At 45.0% G+C, this 18645-nt stretch overlaps 1 protein-coding gene and 1 pseudogene across 1 annotated transcript in view; one reads left to right on the top strand and one right to left on the bottom strand.

The window, feature by feature from the left end:
• Nucleotides 1-18645, bottom strand: part of PDZD2 (PDZ domain containing 2) — a 374099-nt gene that overhangs the window by 243186 nt on the left and 112268 nt on the right. The gene's annotated exons all lie outside the window — the stretch shown is intronic.
• On the top strand, nucleotides 15648-16328 carry LOC102855975 (annotated as a pseudogene).

Here is an 18645-nt window from a genome sequence, read left to right as displayed (position 1 = left end):
ATAGGGTCGCTATGAGTTGCAAGCAACTCGACGGCACATAACAACAACAACAACAACAACAAGAGCCCCACCTCTCGGATAATCTGCTCTGCATACAGGTTGGAAAGGTATGGAGACAGGACACAACCCTGGAGTACATCTTTCCCAATTTTGAACCATACAGTGTTTCCTTGCTCTGTTTTTACGACTGCCTCCTGGTCCAAGCATAGGTTTCTCGTAAGCATGATCAAGTGTTCTGGGATTCCATTCTTCTTAGAGACAGCCATGGCAACATATGTAGACAAACACTGGACAATAAATTAAGAAGATCAAAGAAGAATTTGTGTCTTTGAGAATGGTGTTAGTAAAGACTGCTGAACGAACCATGAACCTTCAGGAAAAGGAACAAACCTATCTCGGAGGAAGTATAACCAAACGCTCCTTAGAAGCGAGGGTGGCGAGACATGATCTAAGGCACTCTGGGCATGTTATTAGGAGAAGCCAGTCCCTGGAGAAGGGCATGACGCTTGGCAAATAGAGGGTCAGTGACAAAAGAGGAAGATCCTCAACAAGATTGAAATATGGCTGCAGCCATAGGCTCAGCATCCACTGTGAGGTGATGGCGTAGATCAGGCCGAATTCCCTTCTACTGTCGACAGACTTGCTCTGAACTGGAACCAACTCAATAGCCTGACCCCTCCGTCAAGAAGCAGTGGACTTGACCTCCAACACTGGGGAAATTCTAAAGCCTAGACCAGTGAAGAAGGGTGTTGGAGAAACAGATTTGTGCAATGCAAACTTCCATCTGTTTATTCTCCTGATGATGCAATCGAACCACACAATTATCAGAATGGAGTCTCAGGTGGTGCAAATGGTTGAGCACCGGATGCTGGCTGACAGGTTGGTGGATCGAACCCACCTGGAAGTGCCTCAGAAGACGGGGGTGGTCTGCTTCTCAAGGGTCACAGCCTTGAAGGTCCTACGCTGAACACTTTGTCATGATGAGTTGGAACAGATCTCGTGGTAACTGTCAATTGCCAGTCTAAGGACACAAATCTCTGCCAGCAGTTCTCAGGGGCACTGTTGTTTCTTGAAGCTGAAACTTACTGCTGTCGAGTCAGCAGCAACTCATAGCTGACCTTCCAGCAGGTTTTCAGATTCAGTGTATACACAGGAGGAAAGCGCCCATCTTTCTGCTCCTGCAGAGCAGCTGGTAGATTTGAGCCACTCACCTCTGGGTTGGCAGCGCAGCTTTCAGTTCACTAGGCCACCAGAGCTTCCTGAACTTGGTATGCAGGTTGAAAGCAACCTATGATATCCGTTCCCTTCTTTCTCTTCCATCCTAACATTCCAGCCAACGTGTATTTTCATGTCTTTTGTTATTTCCAGATCTTAAGCCTGCACATGATGCCTTCTCAAAAGCAATGGAAAATCTGAAGCCAAAAAGAAACACACAATGTGTTTCTTATAAAGAAGAAAGATGTAAGCTTTTATTCCCCTCCCTTACTTGCTATCTCTATTATCTCTGGTCCTGGGATGCAGAACCAGTAGAAGTGAGAAACCCGGTAACAGAAGATTCTGTCCCTTTTGGGGTCATCCTACCACGTGTCCTCCTATTAGTCCCTGAACTTTAGAGGAAAGACTTTCTCTATCAACAGCAAATGCCACGTCTGAGAACATGGTCATGCTACCCAGATGCCTCCATGGAGCCTTTTTGTGTAGTCATTTTCCAGGTAGGACACTCAGGTTAGCACCACTGTCCCAGTTAACGGAGGAGAAGCAGCAAGGGGAACCGCTCCTGGCATGTGATTCATGGGGTTTGTTACATTCAGACAAGCCCTTAAGTGTCACTAAGTAGTTCAGTCTGCATTGACCAAGAGACTAGACCTTGAAGCACAAACATTACCTATCTGGTTTTATGTGATGGAGTCAAACTTGGGACTGAGACTGGAATGAGTTAAGTATATGGTAGACGCTGTAAGTTAGTTCACTCAGCTCCCCAGTTGGCCAAAAATCTAAAAACATCAATTTTCATTTCCCACAGTCCCTTGCAATCCAAGTCCCTGACATGTGACTTGTTTTCACCAATCAGATGTGTCTGACTGAAACCTAGTGACAGAATTGAGTACAGGGAGGCAAGGGTCATTTGACCTTATGACAAAGGTAGTCAAAGCAAGGCTTGTTCTTGCGGGCAGTTGTGGCATGGAACTGGCAACCTCTCCCTGGTCACTTGGTGCTAAGCAGTGGGTGAAGATGGGGTGGCATTTCTGCTAGAATAGTCCCACAGTGTGGTGCTGGCTCTGTTCCCTACTTCATTTAACTTCCAAGCCTAATTTCTTTGTCCCTCCCAGAATTTCTATGAATCAGCTAACTGACATCCTTCAGTACATCCCTTCTGAGTAAGCTAACCCCAAGAATTTATGCTGTTTGCAGCCAAAAGTCCTAATGGGCTCAGAAAGAGAGGGCAGAGAGAAATGAGAGGAAGCAGGGAGGGCAGTGGAAGTCAGCCATGTGGTGTCCACAGAGCTTTCTGGACCCAGGGCTTTGTGCCTGACAAAGCTGTATGGTATTGACCAGAGGACAAGCTTCAGAGTTGGCTGGATAGGGGTCCAAGCAAGACTCCACTAGGTCACATTGGTTGCTGTGATGCTGAACACTGTGACACTAATGTGCCAAACGTGGTAATGGTCACCCATGGTGGACAGTGTTTGGTGGGGCTTCCCAATTAAAACAAGCCTGGAAGCAGGAGTGACTTCCACTTCCGAAATGGCTTGCCTCTGAAACTCTATGAACAGTGCTCAGGCCTTTCGTTCATAGGGTCGTTATGAGTCATCTATGTCTTGACGGCACCTAACAATGATAACAACTGTCTTTAGAGGGTTGAGGAGAGAATAAAACTAGATAATATAGACAGTCTTGTCTAGTGGAGTGTGGCCTAAAGTTGCTGCAGAAATGGTATCCTTATTCCTGCACATCTCCATAATTTGATCTGGCATGCAGGCTTATATGGACAAGCACAGCCTATAACTCATAATAACCCAAGTGACAGAGAAGAATTACCCTACAAGGTGTGCTAGGCTAGATACTTTATAAGAGCAGGCTGTGGAGAATTGTAACCGCTAGCCTTTTAGTTAACAGTAGAATGCTTAACAGTTATACTGCTAGGACTCCTTAACATAGTTGCTCATTGCTGCAGAAGGTCAAGGACTGCAGCCTTCAATATGGATTGAAGCTCAGCATCAAGAAAACAAAGATTCTCACCACTGGGCCAACTGGCAGCATCAGTATGGATGGTGAAGAAATTGAGATAGTTAACAGATCTAGTTTGCTTGGCTGCACAATCAACATTCTTGGTACCAGCAGCCAGGGACCTCTCCAGAGTGCTGAAGAGCAACAATGTCAGTCTGGAGACTAAGGTTCACCTGATCTGGGCTACATTCTTCACAATTGCATGCTGTGTGTCAGAAAGCTGGACAGTGACTAGGGATTATAGAAAAAGAATTGATACCTTTGAGCTGTGGTGCTGGAGAAGAGTGATGAATATACCATGGACTGCTAGGAGAGAAAGCAAACAGGTACATCCTGGAGAGGGTGAAGCTGAATTGCTCCTTGGAGGCAAGCATTCTGAAGCTTCATCTGACATACTTTGGACATGTTGCAAGGAGGGACCAATCCTTGGAGAGGGACATCATGTTTGGGAGTGTGGAGGGATGGCACAAGAGAGGAAGACCCTCAATGAGATGGATTGATTCAGTGATTGGGGTAATTGGAGTAAGTGTGTCAGAGATGGTGAGGTTGGCACAGAATAGAGCAGGGTTTAGGGCTGTTGTATATAGGATCGATATGAGTTGCAAGCACCTTGATGGCACATAACAACAACAACATTCACATATTGCCATGAAGTTGAAACCAACTAATGGCTGACCTTCCAGTGGGGTTTCCAAGACTGTAAATGGAATGAGAGGAGATTTCCCACCTTTCACCTGTGGAGCAGCTGGTAGACATGAACAGTAAGTAAGAGGAATAATGATATATCTAAAAAGGAGAAAATGGTGCATGTGGGCACAGGATCACGAGCATCTCTCTGAAATGGCCATGGGTAGTAAGAATAGCACAGCCCCTCACTGCCCCAGAGTAGAAAGTGGAAAGAGCCTGTAGCCTAGCCCCATGGTGCTTCTAGAAACCACATCAACAAGAGGTTCATTTATTAATTGCTAACTCACAGACCCACAGTTGTTGTACTGAGAATGGGGTTTATACGGGAAGTAAGTTGGCATGTGGGGAAGGCAAGGAACATATCACAGCACAAGTCCAAATGTATCCCAACAGTTCCAAGGCACAATTCCTCAATCAGTCCGGCTCTGGTTTCAGTTCAGCAGTCAAATCTAAATTATCCAGCAAGATTTGCCTCTGAGCAGTTATAAGTCAGCTTTTCCTTCAAACATCCGGCAAGAATAGTCAAATCTTTAACTGTGGCCAGCACAAATGCAAGAAGCCTCAGGTCACACTTTGCCACCATTTGTTCACAGCAATGCCACAGTCTCTTCACCACCAGGGTATCACTCTCACCAGTCTTGCAGCCACAAGCCTTGCTCACTTCAAGTCTTGCTCGCCTTAATTCTTGCTGCACAGTGTGGGAAGCATTCTTTCACTTATCCCAGTCCCACAGCTGTTGCTGACTTGCAAGATCATATGTCTGCAGTTAAGGTAGCTGGAGACCAGAGGCGGCTAACTAATGGCTAAAAAAAAATAAAATAAAATAAAAAATTTTAAAAGCCAACTTTTAGGCTAACACCACAATAACACTCTAAACCCTAAACCCACTGCCATCAAGCCAATTCTGACTCACAGTGGCCCTGGAGGTCAGCACAGAACTGTCTAAAAATAGGGCTTCCAAAGCTGTGATCTTTACAGAACCAGACTGCCACACGTATACCCAGCTAATGGTAGGTCAGGTTGCCTACCATGTGATAAGCAGCTGAATACTATAACCATGTCACTATGCTGGAGGTATGATTAGCAATAGATAACAACAGACACATCTACCTTAACATTCTCAAAGTCTTGTAACAAAGAGTGCCATTTCTAGCAGAGAGGCCATGGCTTCTGGACAAACGTGCTACAAAAGATCTCTTTCAGGTGCTAAAAAAAGCAAAGATGTCACACTGAATGCTAAGGTAACAGGACACCAACCAATAGCCTTATTTGCATGCAAAGCTGTACAACAATTAAGGAAGAATTGGTGCTATTATATTATCATGATTTCTTATTAAATTATAATTATTAAGAATATTGAATGGCCCAGAGACTGCCTGAAGGATGGGAAGGGGGAAGAGGTCTATCTTGGAAGAGATACAGTCAAAATACTCTTTAGAACTGAGGATGCTGAGACTTCATCTCACATACCTTGGGCATGTCATTAAAGAGAGTCTAGTCTTGGAGAAGGATATCATGCTTGGTCACGCAGACAATAAAAAAGAAGAAGATCCCCTATAAGAAGGATTAACCCAGAAGCTGCAACACTGTGACTGTGAGCATGGCAGAGGATAGAGCAGCATTTTGTCTCTTTGGTCACAGGGTCACTATAGGTTGAGACCTACTCAATGCCACCTGAGAACAACATGAGTAAGTGCTATCCCTAATCAACATCATCAAAAGACACCACATGTTTGAATAAAGCGACTCTTCTTATTTTCTCTTTTAAGAACAGTCACTTTCTAACACAGAAGTTACAGAGGGCCAGCATGAGATCATGTTGTTAGGTGCCATCAAGGAAAGTAAAATACGATTCATAATGACCCTAGGAACAACAGATCTGAAGCTTGCCCTATCCTGTGCCGTTCTCACAATCTCTGAAACATTTCAACCCATTGCCATCATCACTGCGGCAATCCATTTGGTTGAAGGTCTTCCTCTCTTTTGCTGACCCTCCACCTTCCCAAGCGTCATGTCCCTCTCCAATTAATAGCCTCTCCTAGCAACATGCCTGAAGTATGTGAGAAGCAGCTTCCAAGGAACACTCCTTCGCCTCCAAGGAGCACTCTGGCTGTACCTTCTCCAAGACATATCTGTTTGCTCTTTTGACAGGCCATAGGATATTTAGTACTCTTCTCCAACACCACAGCTTAAGGTATCAGTTATTCTTTGTCATCCTTATTCATGTCCAGCTCTCAGATGCATAGAAAGTGATTGAAAAGATGATGGTCTGAATCAGGTGCACCTTAATCCTGAAGCTAACATCATTGCTCTTCAATAATTTGGAGAGTTCCCTTACTGCAGAGTTTCCTGGTTAAATCAGTACATCTCCTCATCCCTTGACTGCTGGAACCAAGTGTTTTTATTTTGGATTCAAGTAAGATGAAGTCATTGACCATTTCAATCTTTTCTCCCTCTATCCTGATTTTGCCTATTGTCCCCATGGTGAGAATTTTTGTTTTCTTGATGTTAGGATGCAATCTATAATGAAGGCTGCAGTCTTTGATCTTCTGAAGCAAGCACTTCAAGTCCCCCTCCCTTCAGCAAGCAAGGTTTTATCATCTGCATAACAAGGGCTTTTGATGAGTCTTCTTCCAACAATGAGTTCACATTCTTAAGAGATTCCAGCTTCTTGAATAATTTTCTCAGCACATACCTTTCTTAATTTTAAATTAAGTATGTTCCATCGCTCTGTTTGCACAGCAGCCTCTTGATCTAGATATATGTTTTGCTTGAACACAATTAAGTGTTCTGGGATGGCTAAGTGCACAGCCACGACCTGGAAGGTTGTAGGTTTGAACCCGCCAGCTGTCATGTGAGAGGCCAGATGTGGTTTGTGTGATGATCACAGCCATAGGAAACCAAATGGGGCAGTTGTTCTCTGTCACATGGGGCCCCCACGAGCTGGAGAGTGACTCACCTGCACATAATAACTAGAGGCCTGCTGGGCTGGAAAAGAAACACCTTCCAGCAATGTTGTTAGGGGATCTCGCGTCGGCTCATTTTTATACGCAGCAAGAGATTACCAACCCTATAGAAGGAATGAAGGGGCCAGAGCAAGAAGGGAGCACCCACTACCTGGCCTAGTTAGAAGAGGAATAAATGCAGGACCGGCACTCTCAGCTTTCACAGAGAGAAGAGAGGCTCATCAGAAGACATAAATTTAAGCTTTGGAGCTCTGGTGGCATAATCTGTAGGGACTTGCACTGCTAAGCCGAAGGTGGCGTCTCTCCGGCAGTTCAAATCCACTGGCTGCTCTGCAGGAGAAAGGCGGTCAATCTCCTCCCCTGTGACTTACAGCCTCCACCAACCCACTGGGTAAGGTCAGCTAGGAGTTGGTTCCGCCTTGAGTTTGAGGAGTTTTATGGATTGTTTTTAGAGATTAAACTAGAACAACCACATCATTAGCTTTGCATTCCTTCATCCATGGAGAGGAGAGGAGAAGGGATGCTGATAAAAATGCAAGCCTAATCTGCAGGTGAAAACAGACTCAACAGCACATAGATACAGGCTACTTTCGAAGCTAACATACACTGATGATCTCTGCTGCTTTTCTAAGATTTCATTTTAACACTGGCCTTGTTCAATTGTAATTATGCCCAGACCTCTCTATGTATCTTTCTAATGAATCCATTGTCTACTCCCTTATGTTAAATTCAAGTATCTACGTCTCAGCTGTTATGCAGTGAGAAGTGCAGAATTTATTGTTCTGTCAGGCAATAACTGACAAGTTATCAATAACTGACAAATATCAATATTGTATCTAAAGTCCATAGAGATCAATTAGGTTTCATTTATCACCTTCTTCTAATGACCAGCAATGCCACAGTCGTTACCTATGTGCCTAGTTACCCAACCAGACTTGTTGCTGTCACGTCACTTCTGACTTGTAGCAACCCTTCATGACTGAATGGACCTTTAGCACTGTAGAGAGGTCTTTGGTTGCAGGTGGGCTAATTCAATGACGACTGACAACGACAAGAAGTAAATGGGTATCATGACACAGAGCCCGTACACAGTAGGTGTTCAAGAAACGTTTTGTTTTAAGTGGATTAACTACATTCGACTGGGGAAAGCAGCTGGATAAAATGCAAAGCATAAAAGGCTGTAGGCATAGGCAAGTCCAAGCAGGCACCAGCTAGGTTTCAGAAAGAACCACAGAACAGTGTCACAAAGGAACTTAATGAGTTTAACTGGTTAGCTTAGCTCTCTGGTGCTAAGTTTAGGATGAACTAGCTCTAGTTGTACTCATCACTGCGAAACTAGATGTGAAGTCCCTTCCTTGGCCTACAGATGCCATCATATGTGTACACACACACACACACACACACACGAGCGTACACATGCCCCAAAGTGACTAAGTTGCTTTTGTACCAATTTACCTTCACCAAGAGACTCAGAACTCAACTTTGTTTAAGTACCATGTAGAATGACCACCAAACCCAAATAAGCAAACTTCACAGGATAAAAGAGCTAAATTCTCATTCTTTCTTTTTCTCTTTCATTGCCCCCTTTCCCCCTCACCTTTTCATCTTCGGCACAGTAGATCATATGATCATCTGATTTAAAATGTCCCATGCCAGTCCATCTCATTTCACCAATACCTAGTATGTCAATATTTATGCTTTCCATTTCTTTCTTGACAATATCCAATTTTCCTGCATTCATGCTTCTCACATTCCATGTTTCAATCACTGGTGTTTCCTCACAGCTGTTTCTCCTCCTTTGTGTTTCCATATTTAAGGGATCAACCTCAGTTGTCATATCTGCTAGTCAACTACAAGAGTGCTCTATTGTACATACTGTTTTCAAAGGCCAATTATTTTGGAAGTGGATGGTCAATCCTTCTTCCTAGTCTGTCTATCTTTGAATGCTCAGATTTAGAACAGTATCTGACCAACAAGCATTTTACAGAAGGGAGCAGATGAAAGACATTCCCATGATCTAGGACATGGTCTTCACAATTACTTGCTATACATCAGGTAGCTGGACAGTGACTAGGGAGTATAGAAGGCGAATTGATGCCTTTGAGCTGTGGTGTTGGAGAAGAGAATGAATATACCGTGGGCTGCTAGGAGAACAATCAGGTTCATCCTGGAGAGGGTGAAACTGTGCTGTTCCTTGGAGGCAAGGATTCTGAAGTTCCATCTGACATACTTTGGGTATGTTGCCAGGAGGAACCAGTCCTTGGAGAAGAACATGATGCTTGGAAGGGTGGAGGTGCAGCTCAAGAGAGGAAGGCTCTCAATGAGACTGGAGTAATAGGAGTAGATGTGTCATAGACAATAAGATTGGCTCAGGATAGAGCAGGGTTTAGGGCTGTTGTGCATAGGGTCACTATGAGTCTCAAGCAACTTTACAGCACATGACAACAACTCTAATTGCCATAGAGTCCATACTTACTCCTAGCTCCAGTGGATTTAAAAAAATAATAATAATAATTATTATTATTATTATTATGTGTGTCTGTCCCATCAAATCGGATCTGACTGGTACAGGAGGAAATTGGCCCTCCTTCTCCGGCAGAGCATCTGGTGGATTTGCACCGTATACCTCTGGGATTGCAGTGCAGTTTCTTGTCACTAGGCCACCAGAGCTCCCCTCCAGTGGATTTTCAGAGGCAATAAATTGCTTATATTTCAAATTTCAGCCTCTTCATTACAAAAATTGAACACATTTCTAATTCATAGAGTTGTTTAAAAGGACCGCTGATGGCAGAGTGGTTAAGTGCTCAGCTGTTACCAAAAGATCAGCAGTTCAAACTCCACCAACTGCTCCACCAGAGAAAATGAGGCAGTCTGCTCCTGACAAGATTTACCGTCGTGGGAACTCCAGGGGCCAGGCCTCCTGCCCTCCTACAAGGGTCACTAGGAGTCAGAATGGACTAGAAGGCAACCAGTTTGACCATTGAGAGGATTGAATGTGAGAATATGTGAGAATCCCCAGCCAGGCACATGGTTGGTTTTTAATCAAGCTCCTTGTCCAACACTGGTGGGAAGATAGTATCTGTTATCCTGAGTCAAGAAGAAAGGGAAAGTTATAGGCAAGAGAGGCCTGGACGCTGCTTGCTGTGCAGGCATGAAGATCACATAGCGGCCTCTTGATGTGCAGTGGCAACAGGCCGAGGTGAGCAAAGTTAAAGGGAGAGAAGGCTTCTAGAAGGAGGAATACTTAGTCTGTGGCAGAGCAGGAAGCGAGGCTGGGGAAGAGAAGAAGGGTTTGTCAAGATTTTCATGAAAGGTTCCAGACAGAATTGAAAAGTCACTTAGAGGCCAAGAGCTTCTGGCCCACATGTCCCAGCAGAAGTCAAAGCACTGAGCTCCAAGTGAATTGGTGAAAAAATGAAGCATTTGTGCCACAGGGAAGTGGCCCGAGGTGAGGACAATAAAGTTGTCTCAGAGACTTCCCATACCAGAATTAGTTCCATGGATCTGCTTCCGGGACATCTCTGTCCCCTGTCAGTAGTTCTCTGCACTGCAGATCCTGCCCAGCTCAGGACTTTATCTTTCAAACTTTATGGTCACATCAGCTTTCTGCAAAGTTCATTTCAAGCTGTAGCAAAATCAGAATAAAGTGAATCAGGACACACCACAATGACAGCTATGCCGCTATTACAGGTACGCGGGCAGACTGGGGTATGGGAGCGTCTGGGGCGCTAAATGCAGTGGACATATATTAGGTAGTAGGAATGATCTGAGTTTGTTCTCTTGAAAGGGGGTTTTAAATGGTGTGATTTATTAGTAAAACACATAAAAGGTGGGAGGGGAAAGCTATCAAACCAAGAACAGCCTGAACTCCCCTGGGTCCCCTAGCAGCTGGCAGGAGAATCTCAACTGAAGCTACAGTTGCAATCCTATGCTTCCTCAACCCAGTCCCAGCTGGTTCAGACACAGACACAATCTACGGGGCTTACAGACAGGAAAGGCCTCAAGGTAAAGGTCTTTAAATCAAAACTTCAATGCTAACGTCACCTATGCCACCACCTCAAACATGGAATGGACTCTGCTGAGCATCTGTCACACTTGAGAGTGTTGGGTTTATACAACTTCACATGAAGAAGCACCTAGATGATTCCCCCGCCTCTAACTGGTCTGGGACTTTGAGGAGTTCTGCAGCATGCAGGCAAACACACACTGAGTCACACAACTACATCAACGGAGGAACTAACAGTCCCCCTTGATGCCTGGCTTACACGTTAGTCAGACGGCAGGCCAAACCGGTAATTCCCACCCCCACCCCCACCCCCACTTAATTTATTTTTATTGTGATTTGAATGAATGTTTACAAAGCATATTCACTTTTCATTCAATCATGCATGTACATTTTGTCGTATAACTTTAATTACAAAACCCACAATGCAATCACACTTTCCACTTTCTCTCTGTAATTCTCATTTCCATCAATCCTCCTACCTCTTCCTGCCTTCAGGGCTTTCTTCATCTTTGAGCAAGCGCTGCTCTTTTTACCTTAATAACCCAACTGTTTGCCATTGCGTGAGAACTGACTCACAGCTCACCCTCCAGAGTTTTCAGAGGCTGTAAATCACGTGGGAAGAAACTACCCATCTTTCTCCCAAAGAGCAGCTAGCAGATTTGAACTGTGTGCCTCTGGGTTGGTAGCAAAACTTACCCAATTTGGCCCCCGAACTCCCTTGACCCTGTATGGATGATTATTCAAAGGAATGAGTGCCTCTCTGGTATTACTGGTCATCTTAGAGGCCCATCTATGGTGTGTCTGAAAGTTGACCCACAGGGGTGAGTTTTCCCCCAGGCTCAAGGGGTGACATCTCAAAGGTTCCAATGGCCCTATCAGACCACCAAGCCTGGTCTTTCCCACCCTTTTAAGTTCTAAGAACTAATGGATAGTTGGATCACTTCCCTGATTCTGATTCCTGACATCAGGTGAGGCGGGCAGTGATTAGAATGTGCTGGTGACAGTTCAGGGCATTGACAAAGTCAGCGCATGGTCACTCTTCCAAATGCCACTGCTCCATGGCAGTGGCATGTCCCTGAAGACAACTCCTTTCTGAATGTGCCCCTGTAACTCAAACTCTCTCTTACCTCTGCTGGCCTAGTGGTAAGGAGCTGCACTGCCAACCCAAAGGCACATGGTTTGAAGCCACACTCTGCTCCGCAGGGCAAAGGCAGGCAATCTCCTCCTGTGAAATTAACTGCTGCTGAAAACCCATCTGTAAGTCAATTCCAATTCGATGATACACAGAAACAAACCACTGAAACACAATATTGTCATTGAATTGGAACTGCCTCATGGCTGACCCTTGCCTGGTTTTCCAAGGGGAGAAGCTTGTCCATTTTTCCCCCACGGAACAGTTGATGGATTCGAACTGTATGCCTTTGAGTTGGCAGCACAACTCCTTCCCCACTAGGCCACCAGCACTCTCTCAGCAGAGGGAAATCCCTGAGCTTTTCAAGGGTGAGCTGATGTAACAAGGAGAGAGGGTGAGGATGGGGCTGGAGTCAATTAAGGGACTTGCTGCCTAGGGTTCTGGTTTACATAGCAGCAAAGGGCACGCTAATACAGCTGCCAGAAGCACTGATGATGCTGGGCTTTCCAAGCATGTGCCACTTGTCCGGGGTCTGGCCGTTTTACAGAGCGTTCAAGATGGGAAGGGAGAACCGCAGGTCTCCACACGTCCTCCCTGTTCCTAATGGCCACAGACAGAGCCAGGGAAAGGAGGCCGGAGGGGAGGCACCCCACCTGTCTGGCCTGTTTCCTCTGGTTCCACAGAAAACCCCTCCTTACATTCAAGGGCCCACAGGGATTTCCCAACTCTCGCTGCTCATTAAGCCTGTTTGATTGTAAAGGGAGGCGATTAAACACAGGGCCTGCAGCCAAGATTCCAGATGTTAAGCAAGCCTTCCCTTTGTGGTTGGGGTCCCCTGCTAAGTACTACGTCTAATTAACATCTAAAGTGGGACTCTGGGGGGCCTTGGGAGGTGGAAGTGGAGGGCCATAGGGGCTCTGGCTCTAGTCCCGGCTCTCTGCTGGTTTTATCAGTCGATGGCTGGAGCCATACATGGTGTTTCTGAGTCTTCAGTTCTTCCTCTTGTGGGGAGTGGATTAACTACCAAGCTTCCAGACCTCACAAACAGGCTACGAGAAATCAGATTAACTGAGAGGACTTTAGAAAAAGCCTTATAGATTGGGATACTCACTCGCCAGGTGTGGCTATTTGCACTTAAAAAAAGAGAGGCACTTTCTGGGACTGTTGGTGGTGGACATCAGAGATCTATAGGAGGTAACCCGTGCTCTGGGACCTGGAAATTTACGCTGGAAATCCTTCCCTGGGCATCTCTTTATTTGTATCCTTACCAGCTGCAATAACCTGCAAATCTTTTCAGCGATACAGAGACTAAAAAAACTCCAATGTACCTAAGCAATTTGCTAGAGATCCCAAGAAATGTTTGTTGTTCATTATCGTCGAGTTGGAAGCAACTCACCATTGACCCTCAAGTTGAGTTTTCAGAGGGAGTAAATTGCACAGGAGGAGAATGCCTACCTTGCTTCCACCAAGCAGCTGGTGGATAGCAGCTGGTGGATTTGAGCCATTTGCCTTTGGGTTGACAGTGCACCTTCTTACTCACCAGGTTCATAAAGAAAAACAGTAGCTCTCAGTTGGAATCCTTCCTATCTAGCTGACCCACCCCTTCCTGATCACAGTGCTCACACCAGGGGGAAAGAGAGCCTCTTTGATCACCAGAAGTACCAAAAGGGGATGGCACTCAAAAACAGAAATCTATTTTCTCACAGTTTAAGAGGTTAGAAATCCAAGTGCAGGGTCCTAGCTCTAGTGGAAGGCTTTCTCACTGTTTGACCTCTGGAGGATGGTCTGCTCCTGGTTCCTTGGAGATCTCCAGCTGTCTTGGCATTTATCTCATCCCATCTCTCATCTGCTCCTTTGTTTAATCTCTTTACATATACTCTATAGTACTCCTGCCTCCTTAACATAATAAAGACAACCCATTCCAAATGGGCTAATAACCACAGGCAGAGGGGTTAGGACATACAGCACATGTTGAGAGGATTCCATCCAAGCCCTCAAGAAGGAGCCACCAGTCCCAAGTCTATGGTGGCCAAAGCTTTGCAGCATCTGAACGCCTAATCTCTTAGCCTTCTGTCCTGCATTAGCCTCAGTGAGATTAAAATTTATTCCACTAATAACCTCACTACTGCTACCAAGCTGAAACCAATTCATAGCTGACCTTTCGGTGGGTTTTGTGTAGGCTGCAAGTGGCACAGAAGGACACTGTCTATGTTTCTTCTGAGGCTTGTTGTTGTTAGGTAACATCAAGGACAACTCACAGCAACCCTGTGAGCCACAGAGCCCTTCCCTGGCCTGTGCCATACGCATCATCTGTGACCCACGTGAGCCCACTGCTTAGAGGAGTCTAATCACCAGAGAGGTGCCACTTTGGGCTGGCAGCACAACTCCCTACTGACTATGACTCCAATAGAAGGGGAAATGAAAAAAAAAAAAAAAGATAAATTTAGCCTCTTGGTTACACTGGAAATGAACTGTGGTGGCATTTTAATGAAACACTTGGGTGGCTAAGAAAGGTAGGTAGTTCAAATTCTGCAGCTGCACCATGAGATAAAGATGGGGCAGTCTGGTTCTGCAAAGATTCCACTAAACTCATTACTGTGGAGTTGGAATTGATTCAAAGCAGATCCTGCAGCGGATTTTTGTTGTTGTTATGTACCGTTGAGTTACTTGCAACTCATAGAGACAGCATGTATAACATCCCTGAAACCTGCTCTATCCTGTGCCAACTTTACTGTCTCGGATACACATACCCTCATTGCCCAAGTCATTGTATCAATCCATCTCACCCATGGTCTCTCTCCCTCTCTTTCTCCATCCCTCCACCCTTCCAAGCATGATGTCCCTCTCCAAGGACTGGTCCCTCCTTGAAACATGCCCAAAGTATGTCAGACAAAGCTTCAGAATCCTTGCCTTCAAGGAGCAGCCTGTCTTCACCTTCTCTAGGATTAACCTGTTTGTTCTCCTAGTAGTCCATGGTATATTTAACACTTTTCTCCAACACCACAGCTCAAAGGCATCCATTCTCTTTCTATCATCCCTAGCCATTGTCCAACTCTCTGATGAATAGCAAGCAATTGCAAAGACTGTGGCCTGGATCAGGAGCACCTTAGTCTCCAGACTGACATCATTGCTCTGCAGCAGGCTTTTAGAAACTGTAAATCCCATAGGAAAAGAGCACCCATCTTCCTCTTGGAGAGATGCTAGTGGATTTGAACCACCTGCCTTTGAGCTGGCAGCACAGCTTCTTACCCACTACACCACTGGAACCTTGGAAACCTTATGGGACTGTTCCTATAGGGTCCCTAAGAGTCAGAATCAATCTAATGGCCAGTGGGTCGTCAGATGGTATATATTTAAAATTCTCTGGTTCATGACCAGTGTGTGAGCTGATTGCATTTGCTGGATTTGGCTACCAATGAGCTGTGGGCTGGAAGCCTCTTGTTTTGGGCCAATCAGGGCATGGTACATGGGGCTGGGTCTTTAAAAGTAGGCAGAGTGGGCCTCTTGCGCGCTTATCTTAATGGCGGGTGGTGGCCGCTGAGCAGGTCGCAGATAACTGCTGCTCGCAAGGGGAAGCATTTTCCTGTCTCCCACTTTCTTCTTGCCGCCAGTGGTCAAGCTCGCCAACATGTGGGTAGTGCCACCCAATCGCTCGCAGACCAGTTGGCCCCAGGGCGTCAACCAATTCGGCAACAAGTAGATCCAGCAAACTAAGCCCCTCACCCTGGAGCACACCATCAACCTATACCCTCTTACCAATTACACTTTTGGCACAAAAGAGCCCCTATATGAAAAGGACAGCTCTGTTGCAGCCAGATTTCAAAGCAAGAGGGAAAAATCAGATACAATTGGAATGAGGAGAATGTAGAAGGAGTTCTGATCGTACATGAACACCGCCTACCTCATGTTACTGCTTCAGCTGGGAACAACCTTCTTCAAATTACCTGGTGGTGAACTTAATCCAGGAGAAGATGAAGTTGAAGGACTAAAACGCTTAACGAGAGACATACTAGGTTGTCAGGATGGAGTCCTGCAAGACTGGGTCATTGATGACTGCATTGGTAACTGGTGGAGACCAAATTCTGAACCACCTCAGTACCTATATATTCCTGTACATATCATAAAACCTAAGGAACATAAGAAGTTGTTTCTGGTTCAACTTCAAGAGAAAGCCTTGTTTGCTGTTCCTTAAAATGACAAGCTGGTAGCTGCACCATTGTTTGAATTGTATGACAATGAACCAGGATATGGACCCATCATTTCTAGTCTCCCTCAGCTCTTGAGCAGGTTCAATTTTATATACAACTGAATTCTGCGCACTGGCGAAGTAAAAGAAGCCGTCTCTGTGAGCACAGCTATCAACAGTGTAGAATAAGAAACATGGTCATGGTCGACAAGGATTGTTTTTCTCTTTCCTGATCCCTCAGTGCTCCCTAATTTCCATTATTTGAATAGTAAAGTTAATATGAGGAACTAGATAGTGCTGTAAACACATGTGATAATGTTTAATTTACTTTTGGTTCTATTCATACTTTTTTGTACAACATTAAACAAGTGGACTTCTATTTGTATTTTTAACTTAACATTAAACTTTCAAAATTTTTTTTTAAAAAAAGGTAGGCAGAGTCCTGAATGAGTCTTCAGTTTGGAGGCTCATGTGTGCAGTTGTCAGATTCTGAAAGATGATTTCTTCTTGCTTTGCTTGAGGGTCGGGTGTGGACTATTTGTTTGTTTTTATTTCGTTCATAAGCTTGTGTGAGCTGATTGGATTTGCTGGATTTTGCTAGCAATGAGCTGTGGGACTGGAAGCCTCTCGTTTAGACCTAGTCAGGGCCTGCTACTGGGGCCTGGGTATTTAAAAGTCAGTTGGGCCTGAGGGCCACAGGCCCTTGGGCCTGGTGTTAATTGTGTTTGGAATGACCATTCTTCTATGTGGTACAGACTGATCTGTAAATTCGTTGTACGGAGGTAAATTGAGGTTGCTGTAATGCTGAATCCTGTGCCACTTGGTGTGCCAAATGCCATAATGGTTACCCATCATGGACAGTGTTTGGTGGAGCTCCCAGATTAAGACACGCTTGGAAGCAGGAGCTGCATCCACTTCCTAAACAACATGCCTCTGGAAACTCTATGAACTTAGAAAAACAGTAATAGTTACAGAACAGGGTTCAGGTCTTTTGTTCATAGGGCCACTATGAGTCGATGGCACTTAACAAAACAACAACATAGTTGATAGGGTGGTATTAATAAGTTCAGAATTCTCTCTATAGGTATCAGTTATAAAACTATAGTTATTTTTCTTCAGCCTGCAAAACTACATACTTAGCCTCAGAATTCTGTTTCCTTCTTTAATCATGTAAAGTCATTTAATCAGTCTGTTTACCAGAAGAGGAAATGCATCTATCCTGGATACTGGTGAGGCTGGTTCTCCAGTCATATGTAAACTGCATCTTAACCTGCCTGTTTACCAGGAAGAGAACTGTGCCCTTCCTGAATTACTGATACTTAAATGTGGTCTGTTCTTTTCAGATGTAGAAATTACTTTTCTTTAACTAACAAAAGTGCATTGTCAAATGAACTAGTGTTTCACCCTAGTATAAAACCCAGTGACCATTCCCAAATGGAGAGGCAGTCTTTGAGGCTGAGACCCACTGTCCTCCAAAGATCTGTAATAAAGTGCTTTTATGGATATTGCAATCTGTTTGTCTTACTGGCAACTGACTACGGAAAGAATCCCTTGTGTTCAGTAACATAGTCACATGGGGCTAGTGGTTACCATATTGGCCACCTCAGACACAGTTACCATCCAGAAAGTTCTACTGGACAGCACTGCCCTTGGGTTTCCCTCCTTAAAGAACTGAAAAGACACTCCAGTCCTGTCAGACATACACCCCTGTGTGTATTGTATGCATGGCCAGCAAACAAGTGCTCTTCCAAAGTCTTGAAAGAACCAAGCAGAGGGTAAAGGTTTTCTCCTCAGAACAAACAACCACGCTGGTGAGAGACTGCCATTCCTCCCACGGCTCCCACAGGCTATTCCACTCAGCCTCTCCTCTCAGACCTAATCTATTATTTACACAGGCCTACTTTTAAGAACATGTGCTTTCAAACATTCTCTCCACAGGAGCATTAGGTCTACACAGACCCAGAGTCTGGGATGATGAAGTCGTCGTTTTGCTCCTGCCTTCCTGGCAGCCTTTCTGTTCAACACCAGAAAAAGGGCAACTTGAACTATTAAACAAAACAAAAAGGTGTGAGCCCAGGGCCAAGTGTTAAAAGCATTCCAAAAGAAAAAGGCCTAAACAGAAGCTCCTCCCTCCCCATCTGTCCCTCATCTGGCCCAGGATTTATTGGCTCCTGCAGTAAATTAATCAGTTGCCAAGAGAAAGTCAAACCGGGGCTCCAACGTAAATACTTGTTGGTAGCAATCCCTCAGTGTGACACTTCAGATTTCAAGTGGCTGGGTGGCCTTGCGAATGCCTCATTAAATGGCTACTTTATAGCGTTAAGAGGGGAAAGGCTCTGAGATTTTCTGTACAAATGTATAAATCAATCTTTTCAAGGACAAACAATGGAACAATTCACAAAATGTGTGTGATTAGGCGGGAGTGGGGAAGCGAGTCGAG

This window comes from Elephantulus edwardii, unplaced genomic scaffold (genome assembly GCF_000299155.1).
Source record: "Elephantulus edwardii isolate Elephantulus edwardi_28Jun2011 unplaced genomic scaffold, EleEdw1.0 scaffold00191, whole genome shotgun sequence".
NCBI lineage: Eukaryota > Metazoa > Chordata > Mammalia > Macroscelidea > Macroscelididae > Elephantulus > Elephantulus edwardii.
The sequence above is the reverse complement of the archived record's forward strand: the minus strand, read 5'-3'. Positions and strand labels throughout refer to the sequence as shown.